The sequence below is a fragment of the Pinus tabuliformis genome, chromosome 1_1 (genome assembly GCF_031772625.1).
Source record: "Pinus tabuliformis cultivar Carrire ecotype Pingquan chromosome 1_1, CPIR1, whole genome shotgun sequence".
NCBI classification, from domain to species: domain Eukaryota; kingdom Viridiplantae; phylum Streptophyta; class Pinopsida; order Pinales; family Pinaceae; genus Pinus; species Pinus tabuliformis.
The window spans coordinates 949,693,154-949,702,515 of record NC_142297.1 but is presented as its reverse complement, the minus strand read 5'-3'; positions in this window follow the sequence as shown (position 1 = coordinate 949,702,515).

Sequence of the window (9,362 nt, the reverse complement as noted above, 5' to 3'; positions counted from 1 at the left end):
AGACAGCAGTTCAGCTTGTCCACTTTGCTCCTAAACCATGTCAGAAACCGAAACTTATGAGCAAAGTGATGACCATTCATCATCTACAGAGGTTGAGGTACAGAGGAGGCCTCGTAAGGGGGCTAAGGGTGGACATCATAAGCGAGAGGAGCCCACCTCTTTGGCAGAATTATAGGCCTGTCCTATGGCAGTTACTTGTTTTCAGTACATGTCTTGTTATCAGTTTTGTGAGAGGATCTCTCGGATTCAACATCACAAAGAGTTGGCCCGCCTCTTTGTTTTACATTTGCATGATGGACATGTCAATCTAGCAGGGGTAGATTTTACATTGACACCCGAGGTGATCTCACATGCTACTGGGATACCGAATGTTGGTGAGGTGTGGCCTAAGCGCAAGTTGCTAGATACTGTTCACTTTGAGCCCTATGTCCGGCCACCATTCATGAGACATTTGGCGGGTGTTTTTCCATTCAGATTTCTCCGGAGCGAGTATGCTCCCATCATGAGGCTTATTATGCACTATTTTACCTGTGAGGGCAGATTTTCATAGGTGTACTCATATCACATTCGCCTCTTGATGCACTTCACCCGAGTAAGGATGATGAACATCCCGGTTTTCTTCTTTCAGAACATTCAGAGGATGGTGCCCATGTTGCAGAGGAAGACCCCGGCCCAGCTATACAGGAGCCTATGTCATTATGGTTTGATTCAGCTCATAGTCTTGCATCAGTTGACTCAGCAGGGCATCTCATGGGAGGAGTTCATTTCCCGTGAGTTTTTCACAGCACCACCCCAGCCACATCCAGAGGTCATTCAAGAGGAGGGAGGACCATCTCAGCAGCCTGATATTCCGGTCACTCGACATGTTAGTTCTTCACCTCAGCTCACTTATCAGAGAGGCCAGAGGGCCTTATTTGCAGCAGCCAGGCGAGTACTATCTCCACAACAGGTGGAAGGGGTCTCGCCTTCATCATCAGCACAACGAGTGTTATCTCCACATCAGGTGGAAGGGGCCTCGCTTTCTTCACCAGCACAGGTACCACAGAGGGGCAAACAGCCCATGATTCATGAGGGTCCATCAGGAGTTCCAGACACTGAGATGATTGATCTTGAGGCCAGTTCTCCTAGCCGAGAGGCAAAGGAGATCATTCAGCATCTCAGGGCTGAAAATGATGTTTTGCAGAGGAGACTTGAGGGTGCCCAATGGACTATCACTTACCTGGAGCAGCGGAAAAAACAGTTGGAGGAGGAGAAAGTACTTGATGAGTTATGGAGGATTCGTAGTGACCGAGTCTTGAACCGAAGAAGACCCGGTGATCCATTGCCTGCTGACCGAGAGTCTATGCTCATCCAGGTGAATGCACACTTAGAGAGGCTGTTGGCTAAGGCCAACCAAGAGAAAAAGCTGCTGTGGAATATGAAAAATCATTATTGGGCAAGGATGCATGTATGCAAAGCCAAAATGAAAGTGTTTCAAAGGAGGTTGACCGAGGCTCAAAAACGGAAAAAGAAGCCAAATCCCCTCCGTATCTTGGCTGAGGCTTCACTCAAGGATCATGGCACTCAATAGCCTAGCCATAGCACAAATCCCAAAAAATTCTGAGAATTTTGGGTAATTTTGGAAATTTTTGGTAATTTACAGGTTTTGGCTCTTTAACGGGTCTCACCCCCGGTGAGACCCTTTGTCATGGCAGCTCCTTTTTGCAAAAACTCAGCATTTCTAGATTTTTTTATGCAAAGTTACATATGCCTATGGATGGATTTGAGTTTTTATGGAGTTTTGGGCCTCCAGAAGGTCAAAATACATGCAAAATTTGACTTTCTGCCCCTTTTTTGAGTTGCAGAAACCAGTCTTGGGAGAATTAAGTTTTGACAAGGCAAATGACCTCCAAATTCAAAAATTCCAGTTGGGTTGGAAAGTAGACTCAAAGACCTTTCCAACGAGCTATCCTGCACCCAATTCTGACACCTGGAAGTGCCCCAAACAGAGCTCCAAAGGGGTGCGACCCGTCAGGCAGGGGGCGCGACCCGTCAGGCAGTTTTTGCCAGAATTGACTTGTTCAGCCCAGAAAACGCAGTTTTGACCCAGTTTGACTTTTTGGGGTGGAAGATGATTATCTTTGATGTAATTATTGCAACTCTAAGATACTTTTACTCTTGTTTAACACTTCTAGAAGATTCATTCATGTAATGAGTAAATATGTAATGAATGGATTGGTTTCCAAGTTTATAGAGGCAAGTTGTTTTGACTGCCTAGTTTGTAGTGCTTACTTTAGAAGTGGTTGAAACAGCTCCTAGGATAGTGAGCTCGACCCATGGAGGCAGGGAAAGAGGTTAGATCATCTATATTATGTACTTTCTTGCTCATTTTCATGGTTGGACTCTTGAGGGAGAAGCTATCATTGTATTATTTCACTGTATCTCTGCAATTTTCGGCTAAGGAAGACCAGGGTTTTGCAGTCCTCTTTGGGATTCTTGTGGACTCATGTGTTGATGGTGTGTTTTCTCAATGTTCTTGTAAGATTTTTTATGTGATTCATTTCCTTTCTTTACTGCTGCACATTAAACAAATGAAGTGTTAAAGTATGAATTCATGCTAGCCATGCTCTGCTTTTAAATTTGTTTAATTTCAATGTTTTCTACTGTCTAAAGGGAATTCAAAGTCATTGTTTGCTCTCTTTAGCTCCTCATCTTTCCTTCCTGATCATCCATCTCGATTTAAGGCATCAATACTGTTTCCTACCTCGCCCCAAGGAACCCCCTGCAGAAACTGTGTCCAATCCCCGCACCCAAAATTGTAATTCCTCAAATTACCACCAAAAACCCAAAAAACCCCAAATCAACCTTTTTAATCAGTTTACTAGCCTAAGATCAGTGTTACCTTGTTGGTCATCTCATCCCATTGAAGATCTACCGAGATTGACAGGAGAGAGCCTTCTCCTGCCCCGTAGGGCTAGCTACGAGGCTGAATGGTTTGATGTAGCCTTGAGGTTTACCTTTCTCAGCCTGAGGTGAAATTTCAAGCGCTAACATACTGGCGACCATACTGGGGAGAACATCTAAACCTTTGCTCAATGACATGTTATTTCATAAGTCTTAGACGGAGCCTGAAGTTACGCCAGGTAGCCTTCGAAAACGCTCTTGTTTTACATCAGCGCAAGTAGATAAACGCTGCTTCAGTCTATCTCCGTGAGCTTGTGAACATAGCGCTTCATTGACACTTTACCCCAGTATAATTGTTAACTCTGAACCGTGGATGATAGGTTGAGAGTTTTCACAGGCTGAATGCTTTTTCTTTCCTAGATTTTCTTTTGAGAAAACAAGCTGGCTACAGATCCCAAACTAATTTTTAAATCTCATTCATGCCCAGCTATTTTTGATTATCTTGAAGATTTAGATTTTGACGAAAGCTTTGAGTTGTCTCTGTTTAATGCTAAGTCTGAAAGTGCGCTCGATTCTTTAGTCCTTGACCCTGATTTTGCAGCTACTATTGATTTTGAAAGACATAATAAATTGGTTGAAAATTTCATCTTAAGACATCTTCAGTCAAGTGTTCAAGCTACTACCCTTGCTGATTTTGTTGAGAATATCTCTGATCACATTGGATCTACTATCATGGCTCACGAAGAATCTTACCCTCCTTATGTTTCAGTTTCACCTATAATTACCTATCCCGAATCAACAGTTGGTTCTCCTCCTTCTCCTCCTTCACCTCCGACTCCCCCAACTCCACAAACTACCCCTCCTCTTGTTATAATCCCTGCTATCACAGCTCCTCCTCCTCATACCCATCCTACTCCCCTCCGAGAGCAATGGCTGCTCGGTTTGCCCCACTGGTTTTGCCTGCAAATCTTCATGATATGCCAGCCGATTACCAAAGTAAAATCCCCATGTTTGATGGCACTCCACAAAGTATTACCGCTCAGCAGCATATCGACAAGATGACCACATTCTTTGATCTATATGAGTTAGATGAGGAAGATGTTACCATGCGGCTGTTCGTGCAAACATTTGCAGGAGAAGTTAGAAAATGGTTCAGAGGGTTGACAACTAACAGCATTACTACTTTGGAAGCACTTCAGAATCAGTTTTTAGATCGGTGGGAAATCAGAAAGGATCCGCTTCAAATTAATGCCGAATACAACAACCTCAAGCGTAATCCGAGTGAGTCTGTTCAAGATTACATAATCAGGTTCAATACAGTTTATAATGCTATTCCCGATGATTTGAGGCCATCTAGAAAGTCAACACTTCTTAAGTTCCCGGATGGTTTTGATCCGGAGATGGCTTATTCATTGAGAGACAGAGATCCACCTACCTTGGAGGAAATGCAGAAAATTGCTGTCAGCGTTGAGGCAAATTTGAATGACAAAAGAGCAAGGATGAAGGCAGAAAAGCGAGTCACAATCAAGGAGGAAGCATCCACATCAAATCAGGTTGTTCTCCAGCAGCTTGAGCAGCTTAGAAGGACATTTGAAAAGGTTACTATTGACAAGCCGGAGCCTCAGATTCGTAATCCCAATTTCAGAGGTCAACAGCAGCAACAATATAGGATCAAGCAGCGCGAAACAAAGGCACAAGACACAGCAGTTCAGCAGCAAATGAAACCACCCTTTCAGCAGAATTTTGTTAGCCAAGAATCTGAAGATGAAGGTGATAATGTTGGAGAGGAAAATCACTTCTTCACTCCTGATGATATGCCCACATATATTACGGAAGAAGATGAGTTGGTGAGTAATTCCGTCTTTCCCCAAGATGAGCATTATATTTTGTCAAACGATGCAATACTTGAAGAAGAATCTAAAGAGTATCAAAGAGGGTACTTGAATGCTTTATCAGCTCAGCAAGGACAGCAAAGGCAATTGAGAAGCCGAGCTATTCCTATAAATCCCGTGCAAAAAAGGAAGGACATTGCAGCAAAGAATGATTCAGTTTCCTCAAAAGGTAAAGATATAGTCGGTCCATCAACAACTCAAACATCACCAGCAGCAAAGATAGACCAGCCATCAAATGCACCGAAAGATAAAGCTGAAAAAAGAGATAATCCGGCAAAAGAAGGTGAGAAGCTTCCAGTTTTCAGTTTGGAGAATGAGATTGCAAAGTTGAAAATATCTATTCCCTTGACGGAGGTCATGAAGAACAGTACTTACCGAGGCCAAATTTCCAAATTGCTGAATTTCGATCCAATGCTAGACATGGTAAATGTACAAGATGATCAGCCGGAATTGATTTTTGGGCCAGCTTTAAATGGTGAGTCTCCCGAAAGTGATGTTCCTCCATTCTATATCAGTTTGCGTTTGCATGAGTTTGTGTTGCACAATGCCATGTTTGACTCGGGAGCTTCGCATAATTTGATGCCGAAAACGATTATGGAGAAGCTGGGACTTGACATCACAAGGAAGTATCATGATTTGTATTCGTTTGATTCCAGCCGGGTAAGATGTATTGGCTTGATCAAAGACTTGGTTGTGAGTCTAGATCAAATTCCAGCGAAGAATGTTTTGATGGATGTGGTGGTGGCGGACATTCCTCCGCGGTTTGGCATGTTGTTGTCGAGATCATGGGGAGCCAAGCTCAAAGGTACAATTCAGCTTGATTTTTCTTATGCTACAATTCCAGTTTTTGGTCAAATGAGGAAGTTATATCGGGAACAAAAGATGAAATACATGATCACTAGTAAGGAAAAGCCCGTAAATCATCCTGTAAATTATGTACAGACAGATTTAGAATCTTTTGTTTTGTTTGCGGAAAATTTCAATGAGGTAGATAGCCAGTTAGTTCAAGTAGAAGATATACCAGACATTTCAGAAAATTTCAGGGAAGTTTTGAGAAAGGAAAGTGAAGAAAGGTCTGCTGTCATAAGGCCAATTGCTGAAATAAAAGGGCAGCAAACAGAACATGAATCAAAATCAGATTTTCAGCACTTAGAAGATGATGAGGATGGTCTTTGGACCATGGATTTTGACGGTGCAGTGGGCAGTGATGGTGCTGGCATAGGTGTGTGGATTCGAAGCCCATTCTCAGCCCAAAATCAAGTTCTAAGCAAGGTACGGGTATGTTCTTATAAATTGGCATTTGATTGTTCAAATAATGAGGCAGAATATGAAGCTCTTATTGCTGGTCTGAAAATCCTTCGGAAATTGAGGGCAAAGAAGATAGCGGTATATGGCGACTCCGAGTTAGTTATCAAGCAAGTGAAAGGTGAATTTCAGGCCAAACATCCTCGTATGCGAGCATATCAGAATGCTGTCTTAGATATTTTAAAGAGGTTTTCTGAACATACTTTGACATGTGTGCCCCGGATTCAAAATGGTGTTGCAGATGCATTGGCTAAGGCAGCGAGTAATCTGAAAATACCCATGAATTCCAGCAATAAGTTTGAAATATATGTGAAGCATCGTCCTACAGTTCCAGATAATCAAAGATGTTGGCAAGTTTTCCAAGATGATGAGGAGATCAAAGATTTTCTGCAAATTGAGGGTAAATTCGAAGACATTTCAATAGACACGAAAGTTGAAGGAGTAAATCAAATGGATGTGTTGCAGCTCAAGGACAATCATATTCCTAAAGGATTGATTCCTTTGGAAGAATTGTTCGATCAAGATGATGTGGCTCGCAAGCCAACTTTGAGGCCAACGGACGAAGGAGTTGAAGATGTAAATCTTGGGACAGCTGCAAATCCAAAGATGGTGAAGCTTTCGAAAGCATTGCCGCCTAAGGTAAAGCAAGAGTATATCAGATTATTGTCTCTGTATTCTAATGTTTTTGCATGGGACTATTCAGATTTGAAAACTTATGACACAAGTATCATTCAGCATACCATTCCCATAAAACCAAATCAAAAGCCTTTCCGGCAAAAGTTGAGAAGAATTAATCCTAAATTGCTGCCATTGATTGAGAAGGAAGTCAACAGGTTGTATAAGTCTGGAATTATAGTGCCAATCCGGTTTTCTGATTGGATTTCCAACTTGGTGCCTGTGCGAAAGAAAACCGGTGAGATTCGCTTGTGTATAGACTTCAGAAATCTGAACAAGGTGTCATTAAAGGACAATTATCCGCTGCCCAAAATGGATCACATATTGCAGCGGGTAGTGGGGGCATCTAGGATGTCATTGCTTGATGGTTACTCCGTACATAATCAGATTTTGGTGCACGAAGATGATCGTGACAAGACAGCATTTACTACTCCATGGGGTACATTTCATTATGCCAAAATGCCGTTTGGATTGAAGAACGCGGGTGCCACATTTCAGCGGGCAATGGACATGGCCTTTGCAAATGAGAAAGATGTCTTTTTAGTTGTTTATCTTGATGATCTGACCGTGTTTTCTAAATCAGATGAAGAGCATTTGTTTCATTTGACTAAGGTGTTTCAAAAGTGCAGAAAATATGGCATCTCATTGAATCCAAAGAAGAGTCTTTTTGCTATGAGCGAAGGCAAGCTGCTAGGCCATATCATTTCTAAGGATGGCATTCGTATAGATCCTGCACGAGTGGAAGCAATTCAGCAAGTGGAGCAGCCCCGTAGCAAGAAAGAAACACAGTCCTTCAATGGTAAATTGAATTTTCTGCGTCGTTTCATCCCCAATCTTGCTGAACATCTTAGAGAGATAACAAATATGCTCAAGAAGGACAGTGAGCTCAAATGGAACGAAGAGGCGGTGAAGTCTTTTAATTTGATAAAGGTAATCTTATCTTCAGCCCCAACTTTGATCAGCCCAGATTATACACAGGATTTAATTTTGTTTTCATTTGCCTCTGAGCATACATTGGCAGTCGTGTTAATGCAAAAGAGAGATGGAGTTGAGAGGCCCATAGCTTTTTTCAGCTGCATCATAAGAGACGGAGCGCTGAATTATAATATCAGTGAGAAGCAAGCATTGGCGCTGATCAAAGCTTTGAAAGATTTCCGGGTTTACATATTGAATTCTCATATTTTAGCATATGTTCCTAATGCAGCTGTTAAGGATGTTTTAGTGCAAACGGAACCGGAAGGAAGAAGGGGTAAATGGATCGCTGCATTATTAGAGTATGGTGTAGAAATTAAACCTACCAAGTTGATTAAAGGTCAAGGTCTAGCTAAGTTGATGGCTGAAGCAAACCTTCACGTCCTTGACATCAATTTGATTGCTGCCTTGTCCGATGAAGAGGAAGAAAATTCAGTTCTACAGGTGTCCGATATCTTTGTGTCTTCTCCTTGGTATGCTGATATAGTTTATGTGCTTCAAAATTTATCTTCACCTCCTGGAATGCCTAGAAACAAGGCTAGAACATTGAAACTAAAGGCTGCCAAATTTTGCATTATCAAATCTGCACTTTATTGGAAAGATCCCGGTGGCATCCTGCTGAACTGTTTGGTCGAAGAGGAAGCTAAGACAACAGTAAATTATTTCCATAAAGGTGACTGTGGGGGTCACTTATTTTGGAAGACCACGGCTAATAATATCTTGAGAGCTGGTTTCTATTGGCCTTCTTTATTTTCTGATGTGTATAAAGCGGTAAAGAACTGTCATGAATGTCAAATTTTTCAAGGAAAACAGAAATTACAGCCATTGCCTCTCAAGCCGGTTGAAATCAGCGCACCATTTCAGCAGTGGGGCTTGGATTTTATTGGCGAAATCCACCCAGCATCTTCCGGGCAGCATCGATGGATCTTGACCGCCACAGATTACTTCACGAAGTGGATTGAAGCCATTCCCACCCGGCAGGCCACGGATTCGGTAATTATTTCTTTTCTTGAAAATAATATCTTGTCACGTTTCGACTGTCCACATAAGTTGATTACAGATAACGCAGCAGCATTCAAATCGAAGAAGTTAGTCGATTTTTGCTATAAATATAACATCAGCTTGGGGCATTCAACCGCCTACCATCCGCAAGGTAATGGGCTGGCTGAATCTTTGAACAAATCTCTAGTGAACATCATAAAGAAATTGCTGGAAATAAATAAGAAGAGCTGGCACAAGAAGTTAATAAATGCATTATGGGCTGATCGGGTAAGTCAAAAGAAGTCAATTGGTATGTCACCTTTTGAACTGGTTTATGGAGTTGATGCAGTGTTTCCTACTTCACTTAGTGTTCCAGTAGCCAAGTTGTTTCAAGAAGCTAGTGGTGAGGAGGATCCTATGCAACGACGGATCAGTCAAATGATTCATTTACAGCAGACACGAGATGAGGTTCATCAGAATTCCCTTAAATTGCAGGAGCGCATAAAGAAAATCTATGACAAAAAGGCCAAAGCGGATGATTTTCAGATCGATGATGTTGTGTTGAGATGGGATGCCCGCAATGAAGACAAAGGGAAGCATGGAAAATTCGACAACTTATGGAAGGGTCCTTACAAAATTGCAGCGTACCGTGGT